The sequence below is a fragment of the Adiantum capillus-veneris genome, chromosome 20 (genome assembly GCF_014529385.1).
Source record: "Adiantum capillus-veneris isolate H3 chromosome 20, ASM1452938v2, whole genome shotgun sequence".
NCBI classification, from domain to species: domain Eukaryota; kingdom Viridiplantae; phylum Streptophyta; class Polypodiopsida; order Polypodiales; family Pteridaceae; genus Adiantum; species Adiantum capillus-veneris.
In genome coordinates this window covers 42,524,616-42,540,437 of record NC_140950.1, presented here as the reverse complement: position 1 = coordinate 42,540,437, position 15,822 = coordinate 42,524,616, and positions in this window count along the sequence as shown.

The following is a 15,822-nucleotide window of genomic DNA, read 5'->3' as shown; positions in this document are numbered from 1 at the left end:
GGGGAAGCTAGTGAAGCTACCCATAAGTCCCAGGGCACAAGGAAAGAAACGAATAGGGAATTAGCTGGTAGATCAGAGAATTCCCCAGGCCCAAGATAAGATTTTTGAGCAGATTAGTATGATCTAGATCTAGATAATGATTTTGCCAAGGTGCACGAAGCTCTTGAGAAATCTCAAGCATAGCATAAGAAGGCAGTTGACAAGAATCGATGTGACTTGCAACTCAAAGAAAGATGATTGTATGCTCTTACGGTTTGAGAAGGCACGCCTAAGGAAAAGAAAGGAAAGGGAGAGGCTTTTTCCAAAGCTAAGTATGCAATATTATGGCCCTTTCCAAATTCAAGAGAAAATAAATGATGTATCCTTCAGCCTGAAGTTGCCAGATACTAAAAAGATTCACAATGCTTTTCATGTGAGTCTATTGAAACCTTTCAAGGGTGAGGTGCCAATCGACAAGGAGCTTGAGGAGCAACCTGAAGTGGAAGAGAGTGAGGAGTTTATCGTTCTACAAGAGATACTAGTTTACCAAGAAAGGAAAGAGAAAGGTAAATGAACGGCGGTTCTTAGTTAAATACCATCCAGCTATAATGTGCAGCGGAAGTGGATGATGGTGTAATCTTAGGATGAGTTAACATTGAGTGCTCAAGGTTCCTTTTACTTTAAAGGAAGGAAGATCCTTCCTTGCTTAGAGAGAGAATGTGGAATGACCAAAGAAAGTGAGTGGAAAACTGTGAGTGCAAGTGCATGAGAGTGCTAGAGAGAAAAAGAGAAGAGACGACAGCAGATGGGGTCCCAAACCCCCCTCCAAGGGCCCCCCTCTCTATTGCTAGAGAGGTATTTGCTTTAGATTGCACGAGTCTGGTACAATGGCTCTAGATGTTATAATGCTGATGATGACTATGTTGACCATGATGTCGACGAGGAGGATGGCGACGATGATGACGACAACATCGACAATGCCGACAAAGATGCTGGCAATGGATGAAATCTGCAAACGCTAGGGTCTACCGCTGTGGATCTGCAATTGCGGTGATGCTACGGGGTGGATCTGCAACTGTTGATTCATGCAAGGCTGAAAACTGCAAAAACGTTTTTGTCTTGAGGTTGAATTCTGAAAACGTTCGCTGTTCTTAGGGCTGAATTTTGATCGATGGCCGGTTTGCTGTGATAGGACGATTGCGGCGAGGATCTGCTACCGGGAAGGTGCGGCTCAGCAAGGCTAAGGGTTGATCTAAAAACGCTGGTCTTTAAAGCTAAAAACGCTGGTCTTCTGGGTGCAAAAACGCTGGTCTTCAAGGTGTGTGAGGAGAAGCTTGTCTGCTGCGGCCTCTTCTGCTTCTTTTTTTTTCCGAGAAAAAGATCCTTTTCTTAGTTAATGAAACTTCCCATAGGGATACAACCACCTCTACTAGAGAGGGCTACAACAATCATAAGGGGAGACTCTCCCAATAAAAAATAGCATATGTACAATGAGGCAAAATTTGGAGATGGGAGGAGGGAAATACCACACAGGTGGATGGTAATGCCATCTGAGCACACCCTGGACCATGGTGAAGAAAGGCCCAGGTCACTAGAGTCGAAGGAAAGCCTCTCTATGCTCTTGTATGCGGTCGGAGCTGCCCTGGATTCTCTCGAACTATCCTCTGAGAGTATGGATCAGCTCTAGCCAAAGATCTTGAACTGTCTTTGTTGGTGGTACATGGCGAGCCTCAAAGATGCTGAAGCAGTAGGCTCGCCAGATGAACTAGAGTGTTAGGCCGCTTACAATCTCCGAACCCTCCTCTCTCTCACTTCACCACTCTTGTGGAGTAAGCTTTGTAGAAGGCTAGAGTGTAGGTCAGCTGCCCCCCAAGTGTATCGCCGTGGTGTGGAAAGAGTTGGCATCGGCTGAAGGACACGAAGCCAAACCTGCTGTGCCATAGGGCAGTCCCAAAGACAATGACGCCAACTCTCCACAGGATGGTCACAAGCTGCACATGCTACCGAGAGCCCACTATGTACAAGCTAGCTCCCCACTGCTGTAGCGCAATGTGCAACCAACCACTGGAACAAAGTGACTCGCCATGGCTATCTCGCGTCCCATAACCTCACCCAAAAAGCTGACAAGAACTCAGTTGTGAGTTTCTCCTCCTGCCAATGAGGTGGTGCAGCACAACGAGCCTCTCTTCGTGCTGCCATTATGTGATGTCCCACTCGAACAATGTACTGAAAGAGGTTGAGGTGAAAGGGTCCCTCGAAAACCACTCTCCAGGATCCCACTGCACTCGTTCCAATGGACAGCTCTCCCAAGCCCACAGCCTCCACTAGGCAGCAGTCTCAAGAGTTGCTCGATCAGGATCTATGACACAAGTACTCCCACAAATGCTCACAACTCGGATCCTCTGAAAATAGCACTTTTCCACCTGTGGGGCCTCTACTGAAACTCGGTGTAAACAACTGTCACCCTGTAGCTCGAAAAATAGGGAGGGTACAATCTCTGAGCAAGCCCGAACTGCGATGAGGGCCTCCAATCACATGAAGGCCCCCACCCATTTGGGCACTGCTGACTTGAGAGGTGTGAGCCACTCAGTTGGTACCGCCTCTGTGATGTCCTGACACACGCTCTGCACCCCTGTCATGCCCTGAATCTGGATGCTCTGAAGGTCCTTTGACAAGCCTGAGAACTGTAGCCAGTCACCTAAAGTGCATGCTGGAGCCTCTGCCATGGGACCCCATGAAACATGAGGCCTACTACAACCCAAGTGGCCTCTCTGAGTGCTAACCATGGGGTTCCAAACAAGGGGCTGTCTCAGGTGCTCCTCCGTGCAAGTAGGCTGAGCGGATGCTCCAGGTCTCTCCGCAACTGCTTCGAGTCGCCGAGTAGACTCATAGCAAAACGGTCCTCCAATCTCCTGCTCAGGCCAACTCTGCGCATCTCTGTGAAAATGCACATGGTCAAAGGTGTCCAAGGGCTCCAGCCTAAGGCACTCTAGCACTAAGCCGCTGAAGCAAAAACTCCTTCTAGGGCTCCTCCCTTGGGAGCAATCCTCTGAAACAAATTTCCCAAGAAGGGCTCTACTCTGCTGCGCTAAATCTATGATCCCCAACCCCCCCTGAGAACAAGGTAGTGATGACCTACTAAGCCACTTTGACCCGGGCTATCTAAGTGTCGCACCCTGATCAAAGGAAATTCCTGATCAGCCTCTCTTCCTGGCTGATGCAGGAACTCGAAAAGATCCAACAAGAAGTGATGTACCACATAGTAGCCAACAACACCCGGTTGGCCACTACAACTCTGTTTGCCAGAGAAAGTCGTGCGAAGATCCAATGTAACAACTTCCTCCTGATGGATAGGAGGAGGGGAGAAATCTACTGCTCAGGAGACAACTCCAAGCCAAACTGATAGCCCAAGTATGGAACTACAATCCCTGGGGGGATCCACTTGAAACCCTCACCTGGCAGCCAATCAGGAGTAGGAGCACTATCAACGAGAAAACCATTGTCTTTCTCCAGTCGATCAGTCTTTCTCCACTTGATCAGTGCGCCTGATGCACAACAAAAGGTCTCAAGAGCGTGCTCACACCTATGAAGGTTGGCCTCTTGGCCTTTCAATTACAAAGCTAAGTCGTCTGCAAACTCAGCATCCAGTAGCTTGTCGCCCCGAATAGGGAGCGCTAAGCCACGTAGACCAACCTGCTGTGAAACCAAAAATCTACTCATCACCTCAACATAGAACAGAAAGAGGAAGGGGCAAGAGGGCAGCCCTATCTGACCGAACGTGTGAGCATGAAATGATCACCTCTACCACCTGCCAAAGTACTTGACTGTGTGCGCGTCTATAAAGAGCTTACAAACCTCTGATCCAGGCATCAGAGAAGCCCATCCTGCATAGAGTGCCCTCCAAAAAATCACAGTCAAATCTATTGTAGGCCTTCCCAAAATCGAGAAGAAGTATTACTAGATCCTCACCATGGAGGCGGGTGAGGGCAGATGCCTCCCAAAAAGTAAAGTTGTTGTCAAGGATACTACGCTCCTTGACAAACCTATCTGTGTCCCATGTATAATACTCTCTAGAAGTGGCTGAATCCTCAAACTCAGAGTCTTGACAAGAATTTTTCCACTATCGAATCTCATCCACGGAGCCACCTTCCTTGGGAATGAGGTAAATCATACCCTCCCTCATGCTGTGAGGCATCTCTCTTGTGTGTAGGATGTACTGAAAAGCGCTGCAAAGATCTGAGCCAAAGTCCCAGTACTCTAAGAAAAAGCTGGGAGTCAAACCATCCTCACCTGGATAGCTACCATGAGGAAGTGCTCTGAGCGGTACGTGGAGCTCCTCTAGCTGAAGAGGCATCTCAAGCCTCTGGTGCATCTCCTCAGTCACAAGACCAGGCATCTGTGGACAAACCTACTCTCTGCATGCATCCTGACGCTCTGATTGAGGCTCTACTGAGACAACAGGTCATGGTAAAAGTTAGTAGCAACTGCACGCATGTCCTCTGGCTTTGAAGTAATTGATCCGTTAGGCCTTCTCAACTGGCTGACCCTAGCATGTGCATGTCAGGGTCCCACTGTCTCAAAGAAAGCCCCTGTCACTCTGTCACCCATCTGGGTCTACTGAGATGCCTGTCGATGGAAGCAAACTCATGGCACCTCTCCTCTGTGCTGGCGAGATCTTGGCGAGCCTATTGCAACTGCTCCTCCAACTAGGGACTGTCTGGATGCTGCTCCTGCATCCTCTGCAAGGAAGCAACACCTCATCGGAGACGCTCCTCCTCCTCTCTCACTGCAGCTAGCAGGTGGGGCCGTAGACTGTTGAAGAAATAGATGATTAAGCTGAGCAAGTCTAGAGGCCACTCTACGAGCAGCAGAATCTTGCATGTCTAAGCCCTCTGTCCAAAGAGTCATCACTCGCTCTCTGAGCACAGAGTCCAACAAGACCCTCTCTGGGATGCATAGCATTGTGCTCCCCCTCCTCTGTCTATTTTTCACAGTGAGGATCACTGGTGCATGTTCCGGAAAAGAAGTCCCTGCCAAAATGCAAACTGTCCCACCCAAGTCACAGAAGTGGCCACTAGTGTAGAAGCGATCTATCCGAGATAGATTCACTCCTCCCACTCTACAGTCCGAACGAGAGAAGCCGAAGCTCCTCACAAAGCTAGAATGCTGCCACACAACTGAAACCCGCAGAGTCATACATAACCTCTCCCAAGCTGCCAACTCAACTCCATGCACATTAGTATGGCTACCTCCAATCTTGTAAGTGGGGTCCTCCAACATGTTAAAGTCACCCTTAATGCACCATTGCTGTGGTTGCAGCAGAGACTCTACATTGTGAGATCAAAACTCTGCACTTGCACTCGCCACATTGGACGCATAGATGTTTAGGAAGCCCAAGAGGCACCCCTAAACCTGCACAGTGATCCGCTGAGCCCTGCCAGGCACAATATCCCTCTGTCCACAATGGCTTGCTGTCAAGAGCTCGCAATAGTCATACATACCCCTCCCTGGATGCCACTAGGGCCAAATGCAGCTGACCATAATTTCTTATACCACCCATGCAAAAGTTGACCACAACGTCTAATGAGGCTCTCACACAGATGATGCTCCTATAGCATAAGAAGGTCAATCTCTCCTCCCACAAGGAATTGTTGAAGCTCCTGACGCAGTCGGCCCCTCTTGACGTTGAAAATGGGACCCACCTAATCCCTGTATTCTCCATGAGGCGATTCTCATGGGGAGCGAGAGAGAACTGATGCTACAGCAGCAGCTAACCGTGCTATCTTTGAGGAAAGCTTAGATGGGGAGTAATCCGCATCCAAGAGTCCCCGAGATAGGCGTGACTGCAAAGAGTGTCTAGCCCAAGCCCAAGAAGGACGAGCCTTACGCAAAGCAACCTCCTTTATCCAGGAGTCCTCATGTATTTGTACATAACATGGCGGGCTCTGCTTGTCAGCAAAGAAGTGAACCACAATGTGTCTATATCCTACTGAGTCTAGAGGTGTCACTAAAAACTTGGCCAACGGCCCTCGGGGGATTTTCTATGTGTAAATCTACCATATCACATGCGTTTAAGACAGGTTTGTAAAACCCCTTATCTGTGAATTTTTTTAAGAATATAATGTACCCTTTTCTTTAAAAATCTGTAAGTTTTTTTGAAATTTTAAAAAATAATGCCCTTCTGTGTATATATTTATGTAAGTTTCAAGAACTTTAAACACCCTTCTGTTGAACTCACGTGATAGATTACATTTTCATTAGGTGACCTCCCCGGGCAACGGCCACAGAGACTGAACCAAGTCTGTAACCCCTAGGTCTCCCATGTGATGAGACAACTCGAGGGCCTGTGCCTGCAGCCACGTTAACAATGAGTGTAAAGTCCACTTAGACTGGTTCCTGCCGCATAGAGGAAAAGAGAAGCAAACCGATGAGTCCAAAGCCTCTATCCCTCTAGCGTAAGGAACAATACATAACTCTAAAGCAAGCTGCCTCAAAGTCTTGTGAGGGGTCACCGAGGAACCGTGTAAAGTCGTAGCCAAAGAAATCCCAACGACGACGAATGTCGAAGCTCGTCAGACCATGAGAACTGTCGCAAAAGGGGACGTCTGCACCAGAAGGAGGGTTCGCAAGAAAGGCTGTCCCTCTCTCACCAAGCGACTCGTGGAAAAAGTGCTGCCAAGAGATCTCCTAGCAGCCGAGGATGGTCCTACCCCCTGGGACGATTGCGGGGAAGGAGCGGGAGGAGATGTGGAAGCTGAGGGGTTTGTGGGAGAAGGAGGAGAGGGGGGAGCGGCAGAGAGAGGAGGGCGAGGTGGAGAGGCGGAGGGAGGAGGTGGAGGTGGAGGGACGGAGGGTAACTCGAGAGGAGGAGGGACCTCGTCTTGTTGAAGAGGTGAGGCTGAGGTGGAGAAAGGAGGAGGTACCTCGTCTTGCTGAAGAGGGTCGAATCGGTTCCTTGTGGAAACCCACTACTGCTAGACTAAAGCCTGGGGACCACTCTGAGTGCTAGGCTGGCGTGGTGGCCCCTGTCGACGTCAGCCACGAACATGCTGCCAATCCTCCTCCGCTTGAGCCCCAGGCTTGAAGGGTTGCTCTCCTTGCGTATCTTGTGACTCTATCTGCTGCTGCTGGCCAGCCCTTGAAGGTTGGGGCTTAGCCTGTGGTGTAGGTCGCGGTCTCTTGCATGGACAAGCCTTTGCAAGATGGCCCATCTAATGACAAATAAAACATCGATTTGGGAGGCCGGAATACTCCACGCTTTGACGGAACCAACCTCCACTCACCCGAGGTAGTAGAATGACCTTCGAGAGAGTGTGGGTGTCTCCCAAACAAGAACATGTACTATGGGGATGCCGGCCACCTTGGTAGCTACAGATGCTGTCGTGCGAGGTGTCTCTAGGACAGTCCCAATCACTGAGCCTATCCTGGAAAGGAGCGAAAGGTACTCCCTCGTTAAGCCGAGGAAGCAGATTGAGATGGGCAGGTATGCCTCCTCAACAAGAACGTTGATAGTTGGGTCAAAACCGTGGCGCCATTGTTGTGCTCGAACTGCTCGGGTGGCCAGGGGGCTCATTGCAATGAACTTAGATTCCATCTCGAAAGTCTCAAACTCTATCTGGTAGTAGCCACGTCCAAGAAGCTGAACATTGAGAATCTTGCCCATCTCTACGAGAAGGCGGGCCTGAAGGACATTGCGCAAGTCCCCTTTGCTCGGTCTGGTGTCGAGAATCTTACAGATAACAGAGGTGGCCTGAAGGTGCGCCACCCCTGCCTCGAAGCTCGCTTGCTCTATCGGCGAGAGAGCAAGTCGAATGGTGGGTTCTGCGGGGTCGGGCGAGGGGGCTGGAGTGGACTCCCTCTATGGCGGAGCAGAATCCTCCATTTGTGTTAGCTGCTGCAAGGGCGAACAAAGGGGAGTCAAAGGTGTCAAAGCAAGCGAAGTGAGTTAGTGCTGCTGTGAACTAGCTTTGACAGAGACTCGAGGAAGGGGGGATGGAACAAGGAGGAGGAGCAGGGGGGGGGAGGGGGAGCGCGATGGCGGGCAGGGGTAGTGCGGGCACGAGGGAGGGGCAACGGGATAGGGGGGGAGAGGGCAGTGTGGTAGGTAGGGACAGTGCGAGTGCAAATGAGGGACAACAGGACATGGGAGAGGAGGCAGTGGGGCAAGGTGAGGAGGAGGGCAGCGCGGCGAGGGGGGAGCGCTATGAGGCGGGGGGGGGGGGAGGGCTGGCTACGGTGATGGCGAGGCAGGTAGGCGAAGCACGAGGGAGCGGCAGTAGCGAGCACGGGGTCAAGTCTTCACACCCTGGCCTCTTCTGCTTCTACTGGGCGCCCTCCTTGGGTCTTCTTATAAAGGGACTGGAGGCTCTGGGTCGAGCAGTGTCTTCGGGAGCCCCATGATTTATAAGTGAAAAAGTCACTTCTTAATAATACTGTCACTTAAGAGGTGGTACTATGCTTATGTTGGGTATTGGTGCTCATATTGGGTATTGATGGGTTGTGCAATCAGAGGGTATGTAGCTACTCTAAGTACTGATAGCCGGCTTTTGAAAATCAAAGAAAAAGAAGAAAAAAGAACTTATTTTTCCTCTGTTGAAGCCTTGGCAACACTGTTGGAAGGCTCGACACCGACTCGTCAATCCTCCCAACGCCCCTACGGGCATGACACACCCCCCCCCCTCGGTTTGCCGGCCTTATCACCCTCAGCCCCGTTGGTCCATACCCAAGCCTAGCCGGACGCTCTCGGTTTCAGATACCCTTTCTCATTACCCCCCCCCCCCCCCCCCCCCCCCCCCCCCCCCCCCCCCCGACGGGCATTGGATGAAATAACACCCCCTCTCTCTCTCTCTCTCATTTTCCCTACATACCTCTCTCTAATATCCTCTCTCCCTCTCTCCCAAATTTACCCCCCCCCCCCTCGGGCCACGCGCAAGCTTTGAGCCCTCACCCCCGACTCCTCTCTCATGCTCCCTCTGTGTGAGCCGCATGGAAACCCCCCCTCCGCTCTCTCGTATTCTTACACTCACTCTTTACACCCCCCCCCCCTCACACTTTCCCCCCCCCACTCTCATTACCCCCCCCTTGGCCCGCTAATATTCTTTCCCTAACCCCTTCCCCCTGTTCCCCACCCGCTCGCCTCATTCCCTCCTCCCTTGGCCCGCTAATATTCTCCCTCACCACCCACACATTCCCCCTACCCCACTCCATTGCCAACCCCCCCCCCCCCCCCCCCCCCCCCCCCCCCTTCCCTCACTCTCTTGTCCGGCAGCCCACGAAGGTGCGGACCTCACCCTATCTCTCCCTCACACTCTCTCTTTTTCTCAGCCCGAAGGCACAGATCGTTTCCCTCTCTCTCTCTCTCTCTCTCTCTCTCTCTCTCTCTCTCTCTCTCTCTCTCTCTCTCTCTCTCTCCCTTCTCACGGACCTGTACGAGCGTATAAACTCTCTCTCTCTCTCTCTCCTTCTCACGGACCTGTACGAGCGTATAAACTCTCTCTCTCTCTCTCTCTCTCTCTCTCTCTAGATGCACACACCCTCTATGCACACACACCCACAGCCCGCCATGTTCCCCTCCCCCCATTCACCCCATCTCTCTCTCTCTCTGTGCCGCACATGCGCAGGCCTCTCTCTCTCTCTCTCTCTCTCTCTCTCTCTCTCTCTCTCTCTCTCTCTCTCTCTCTCTCTCCCTCCCTCTCGGGCACTCAGGCCGCGTATAACTTCTCTCTCTCTCTCTCTCTCTCTCTCTCTCTCTCTCTCTCTCTCTCTCTACACACAATACACACACACACACACCGCCCACACCCACACTCTCTCTCTGTCCCCATCTTCCCCCCCATCCGCCTTGCGTAGCGTAGCAGGCAACCGGCAATCAACCAACAGAGAAAAAAAAATAAAAAAAATATAATGTATATATTAATTACATAATAATTTTAAGCCCCCCTGTCCCACGCATGCTTACGTACACACACATACATATACAAATACACACACATAGACGCACGCGTGCGCACTCGCACATACACACACATCCGCCCTCATGCACCAATACATACACACACACACACACATATACGCACCGCACCACAAATACAAAAAAAACCCAAAGGTTTACGACTACGACATCGACAAAAAAGAAGAACGATCCAAAGCACGCGCCGCCAACAACAAAAAGAGAAAATGCACTGAAGGCATGCCTTGTCTGACCCCGAAAAGAAGTACGCTCGACACCAACGCACCGGCAACACACCATTCGCCGGCAACACACCACCACGATGCCATTCCAGTAATTTATAGGTTATTTTCATCATTATCTTCAGTTTTCACCCGAGCCATTGTCAATTCCCATTCTTTTTTGTAAATATCCTCTCTTTAGGTGATGGTCACAAAGGCCCACCTAGAGATTCCCATCTTTTAATAAACCTCCCAAAACAAAGCAAGGGTCAACCACACCGGGCCCACCACTTGCTTTGCCTCCCCGATTAAGCTTACCCTAATCACACTGGGATTACCATAATCCAAGCAGCCAACACCTATAAATTGGCACTGAGAGGTCACTATCCGGGGGGGGGGGGGGGGGGGGGGGGCAATTCATGAGGAGCCAAGCATTTGCTAGAGTGTAGTGGGAAGGATTGCACTATCACCATCACGGGGAGGGGGCTTGTGTGTTGGGTTTGCCTTGGGAATTGCACCATGCGAAGGGAACCACACCCATCTCTCGACTCCAATGGTCGATGCACACATGTATACAAGCTCTTGGTAGTAAGTTTCACAATCATTGAGTTGTCTTAGAGAACGCACCAAGTAGGTTGCACCACCTCCTCTCCCTACCTCTCTACCACCACGGTGTGCCATTTTGTAAATACTGCAGAAATAACTCACCCTCACACCCCCGAGGGTTTTCATCATTTGCAAATTTCTCTGTGTGTGTGTGTGTGTGTGTGTGTGTGTGTGTGTGTGTGTGTGTGTGTAAGTTTGCGGTGTTCATACCATCGTGGTTTGCATCCTAGCCGCTCAAAGCTAGGTGGTGCCCCCTGTTAGCTTTACCGTGGCATCGAGGCGCGCCATTCGGCTCTCGGCATTTTAGAGGCCGTCGGGGTTCGGGGTCCTCTGTGCGTCCGCCAGTACCTCGACATGCACAGTGTGCATACAGACTCACAAGGGTACCAAAACACTTCCTAGGCTACCTAAACCCTAGAAGTAGGTAAAACTTGTCTATATGCACATAGGGTTAGATGTGAAGTGACATCCTCCCCTTTTCAAGGTGAGGTACTGGTACTGAGCTGTATGGCTTCCGTAGAGTGTGCCAACAACTCCTGGGATTTTGCGAAGTACTCTTCGCCGGCCGACTTTGCTGTGTGGGTCGTGTGATACTTGAACTTCAGGAAATTCTGCAATGCTTGCTTCTTTGGGTTGCACCAAAAGTGACACTGTATAATCTGTTGCGGCTCCATGTCTTCAACTGCATCTACGATCTCGGGTTCATTTTCTTTAAAAACCTCCGCGAAGGAATATCTTTGAAACCACTTCAAACACAAAACCATAAACATATCCGTTTCTTGTCGAGTGACTGAAAAAAGACTATTATTTGTGAATGACTATGCATGAAATGCAGATGAATAATATGACGGAGTGCCAAACCATTCACCAAGCACATGCCAAAAGTATGTTCTAATCTTGACTTTTTGACCTAAAGCTATCAACTGTAGCAAATCACAACGGAAATGGCAATGCTTGATGGAAAATCGTGTTTGTGCTTTTCTATTATTGTGCCATGCCAAGGAATGAACATTCAAAGCTGACTGACAAAACGAGCATTCGTGGATTCCTTGAATGCAAACTCTTTATCTTTCCTAGAGTGATGATCTTCATACATCCTTGCTCATCCGTGAGTGAATCATGTGCATTATGGTATTCCTATGAAAAGGTTACACATAAAGACGGTGAGGAAAATACAAGAGACCGTCACGAATGAGAGACTCGGACCATGCATTTTGACTAATCATGTGAACACAAAATACTTCCTGAATGGGTTCTTTGAACCTCGAATCAAAAGCCAAGATTGGTCTTGCATGACTGATCGTGTCTACAATGATGTTAGCTTTACTAGGAACAGAGTAATCCAAACCACCAAATTGCTCACAAGACTGGAACCATCTATCTTGACGGTCACCCCAAGGTGTACTCGGTACAAAATGGAGCAAGGTGAAGGCTTGGTGATCTCAAGAACAATCACAGTTCTATCATGCAAAAAATGCGTGTCATGCTTCGGAGACGGAATGACGGAAAGAGATTCCTTTTCATGCAATGACTGATTCTTTTCTAGAATGTGGGATTGTGTACTGAGAGAGACTATGATATCACGTATTTTATCCTCTTCCGAAACATGAGAGTGAAAAACTAGTGTCAAGGACGGAATGGTCTTGTCATAGCAAAGAACCACGAGAGGTGCTCCTTCAATTGTGTGAGGGAGAGTATTTTCTTTCCAATCAATTTGTGGCTTATAACCTTTAAACCACTTGATGCCAAAAATCAAATCACATCCTTTTAAAGGATAAACCACAAATCTACGACGAAAACCAACATTTTGAACTAACACTGTCACATCAGAACATTCATGCGTGAAAGAAGCGTGGCATGCTAGGAGCAAATCCAGAAATCACAATGGGATCTATTGGAAGAGCTTCTAAATGTGAACTCTTCACGAGAGAGTTACTAATCACATCATGCATAAACAAAATCAAATTACCTTTATTATTCACATGACCATAACACTGCAAGAGACTCATCTATATGATCATAAGAAACTTCGAACACATTAACAGATGATGTGGATTCTAACTGAGTTCATTAACAGATGATGTGGATTCTATGAACTCTTTTGTGAGTTCTTTGGTGCTTTCTTAGGACAAACTCTTTTAATGTGACCTTTAGTGTGACATTCCAAACATCTTCCTTCTTGTGCATACACGGCTCATTCTTCAAAAGTTAACGTACCTCCTACGATATCTTGAGCAGATTTTTCATTAGGTGTCAACTTAGGGGTTTCCTAATTTTTAGCCTTTTTTTTAAATTCTCATTTTGAGAGTTCTGTGCTCGAGATGTAGAAGAAGATTGAGAAGAAGAATTACCGTCATTCTTACCAGTGGTCTTACCGGTCGGTTGATTCTGAGAGGTACTTGACTTGTTCTCCTTCGGATTATCTTTGTTGTGCTTCATCTCTTGTGCTAGAGAAATTCTGACGGTATCATTGTAGTCCGTAGGGCTAAAAACTTGCACATCGAACTTGATGTACTTATCTAACCTGAAAAGGAAAGCCTCCTTTCGTTCGGCATCCGATTTGTGCAATTGAATGCCAATCTTCAGAACACAATTAGAAAAAGACATAACAGGAGTGCCATTTTTCTTAAGACCATGCCAATCTTCTTTTGATCGATCTAGGTACCGCAGCGGCATGAAGGGAGCCTTGAGCTTGTCTTGGAAGTCGACCCAACTGAAAGAGAGGGGTACGCCTTCCTTGGCATGCTCAAGATGCTCAACCAACTGTGACTCCTGCCAGGCTTGATACCAATTGTTGGCATCACCTGTTAGATACATGGCAGTAGGCAAAACTTTATTGTTACTTGGTCCATGGTGACACGTTGCGTCTCTTGTTATAGAATCATCTCTATCATCGACTTGACCAAAGCCTCCATAGGGTTTTGTGCAATCTGTGGTGTAGATGGGGATGGGGGAGGATCGGGGAACAATCCTCCTAGTGTATAAAATTCGTCTTCTCCAACTCCACTCTAATCACCTTCACACAAAGTATCCATTCCGCTTCGGGTGATGACCATGCACTGAGTTCTTGGGTACTTGGGATTCATGGGTTAAGGAGGTTCTTCAATACTTGGGTTCTTGAGGGTCTTGAGTAGTCGGGGTTCTTGAGTACTCAGGGTTCTTGGCTTGCAATCTGCATTTAAGAAGGCTTTTCTCTTACCCAAGCTCAACTCCTTCCTGCGGGTGCACCCCTTGGCTGCCTTGCGCTCACACCAAGGTTGCTTTTTCCCACCTGATTGGCCTACCACTAAGTGCAAGGTCCACTCTCAATGAGTGGAAAAGAGGAACAAGGGGAGGGTAGCAAAGAAAAATTCTCGTGCTTCTTTCCTTGAGTGATGATACTGAACACTGCCAAAGATCTTTGATACCAATGTCATGTGAAGCGGAAGTGAATGATGGTGTAAGCTCAAGATGAGTAAACAGTGAATGCTCAAGGTTCCTTTTACTTTAGAGGAAGGAAGATCCTTCCTTGCTTAGAGAGAGAATGTGGAATGAGCAAAGAAAGTGAGTGGAAAACTGTGAATGCAAGTGCATGAGAGTGCTAGAGAGAAAAAGAGAAGAGACGACACTAGATGGGGTCCCAAATCCCCCTTCAAGGCCCCCCCCTCTCTATTGCTAGAGAGGTATTTGCTTTAGATTGCACAAGTTTGGTACAATGGCTCTAGATGCTATAATGCTGATGATGACTATGTCGACGATGATGCCGACGACAACGTTGACGATGCCGATGACGAGGCTGTCAATGGATGAAATCTGCAAACGCTAGGGTCCAAGGCTGTGAATTTGCAATTGCGGTGGTGCTGCAGGGTGGATCTGCAACTGTTGATGCATGCAAGGCTGAAAACTGCAAAAATGCTACTGTCTTGAGGTTGAATTCAAAAAACAGTGGCTATTCTTAGGGTTGAATTGTGATTTTGTTGGTTGATCTGCTGTGATAGGGCGACTGCTGCGAGGATATGCTACAGGGGAGGTGCGGTTCGGTGAGGCTAAGGGTTCATACGAAAAACATTGGTCTTCAAAGATAAAAACGTTGGTCTTCTGGGGGAAAGAATGCTGATGCAATGTCATGCAAAAATGCTGGTCTTCTGGGTCTGCGAGGAGAAGCTTGTCTATTGCGGCCTCTTCTGCTTCTACTGGGCGCCTTGGGTCTTCTTATATAGGGAATGGAGTCTGGGTTGAACAGTGTCTTCTGGAGCCTCATGATTTCTAAGTGAAAAAATCACTTATTAATAATACTACCACCTAAGAGGTGGTTCACACGGTCGACAGGTGGTGCTTCCCACGCGGTGCTATGCTTCTGTTGGGTACTGGTGCTCATGCTGGGTAATGATGGGTTGTGCAATCAGAGGGTATGCAGCTACTCTAAGTTACTAGACATGTACAGCTTGCGTACAGGCTCACAAGGGTGCTAGGAACACTTTCTAGGCTACCTAAACCCTAGAAGTAGGTACAACTTGTCCACATGCACATAGGGTTAGATGTGCACGTGACACCGGCATTGGATGCAAAGTGGATGGAGGGGGAGGGCCTAGCATATACTCCTTAGATTTGGAACTTTCCCTTGAGGCTTTTGGTCTAGCTTTACTATTCTAGGAGATTTTAGAGATTAGCAAGGTTGAATCTGGTGCAGATGGGACTGCATAAGAGGGGAGTCACTCCGCTCCTTTGTCAGAGGTTATCCATATGGAATGAAATCACTGATCTTCCTTTGCATTTCAAGGATAGTGATGGACTGACAATATTCTGCTATATAACTTTATGAAAGAAGTACTTTGATTATGGGGATTCTCGAAGTGATTATGATTACGTGTGCTCTCTCATGAGAGTCGTGTCCTGAGTGCATGTTTGAAAGACGAAATGATTGCAACATCCAGTCTTGAGATTCCAGATGAGATGGACATGATAGCAATAAGAGCTAGTCAATCGGACATCAGTGAGATCCGTTGTGGATCTAGATGGGATTGTTGAACATGTTGCCGAGAGATCATGGTCCGAGATCTCTATGGACTTTATGTGATTTGATTTGAA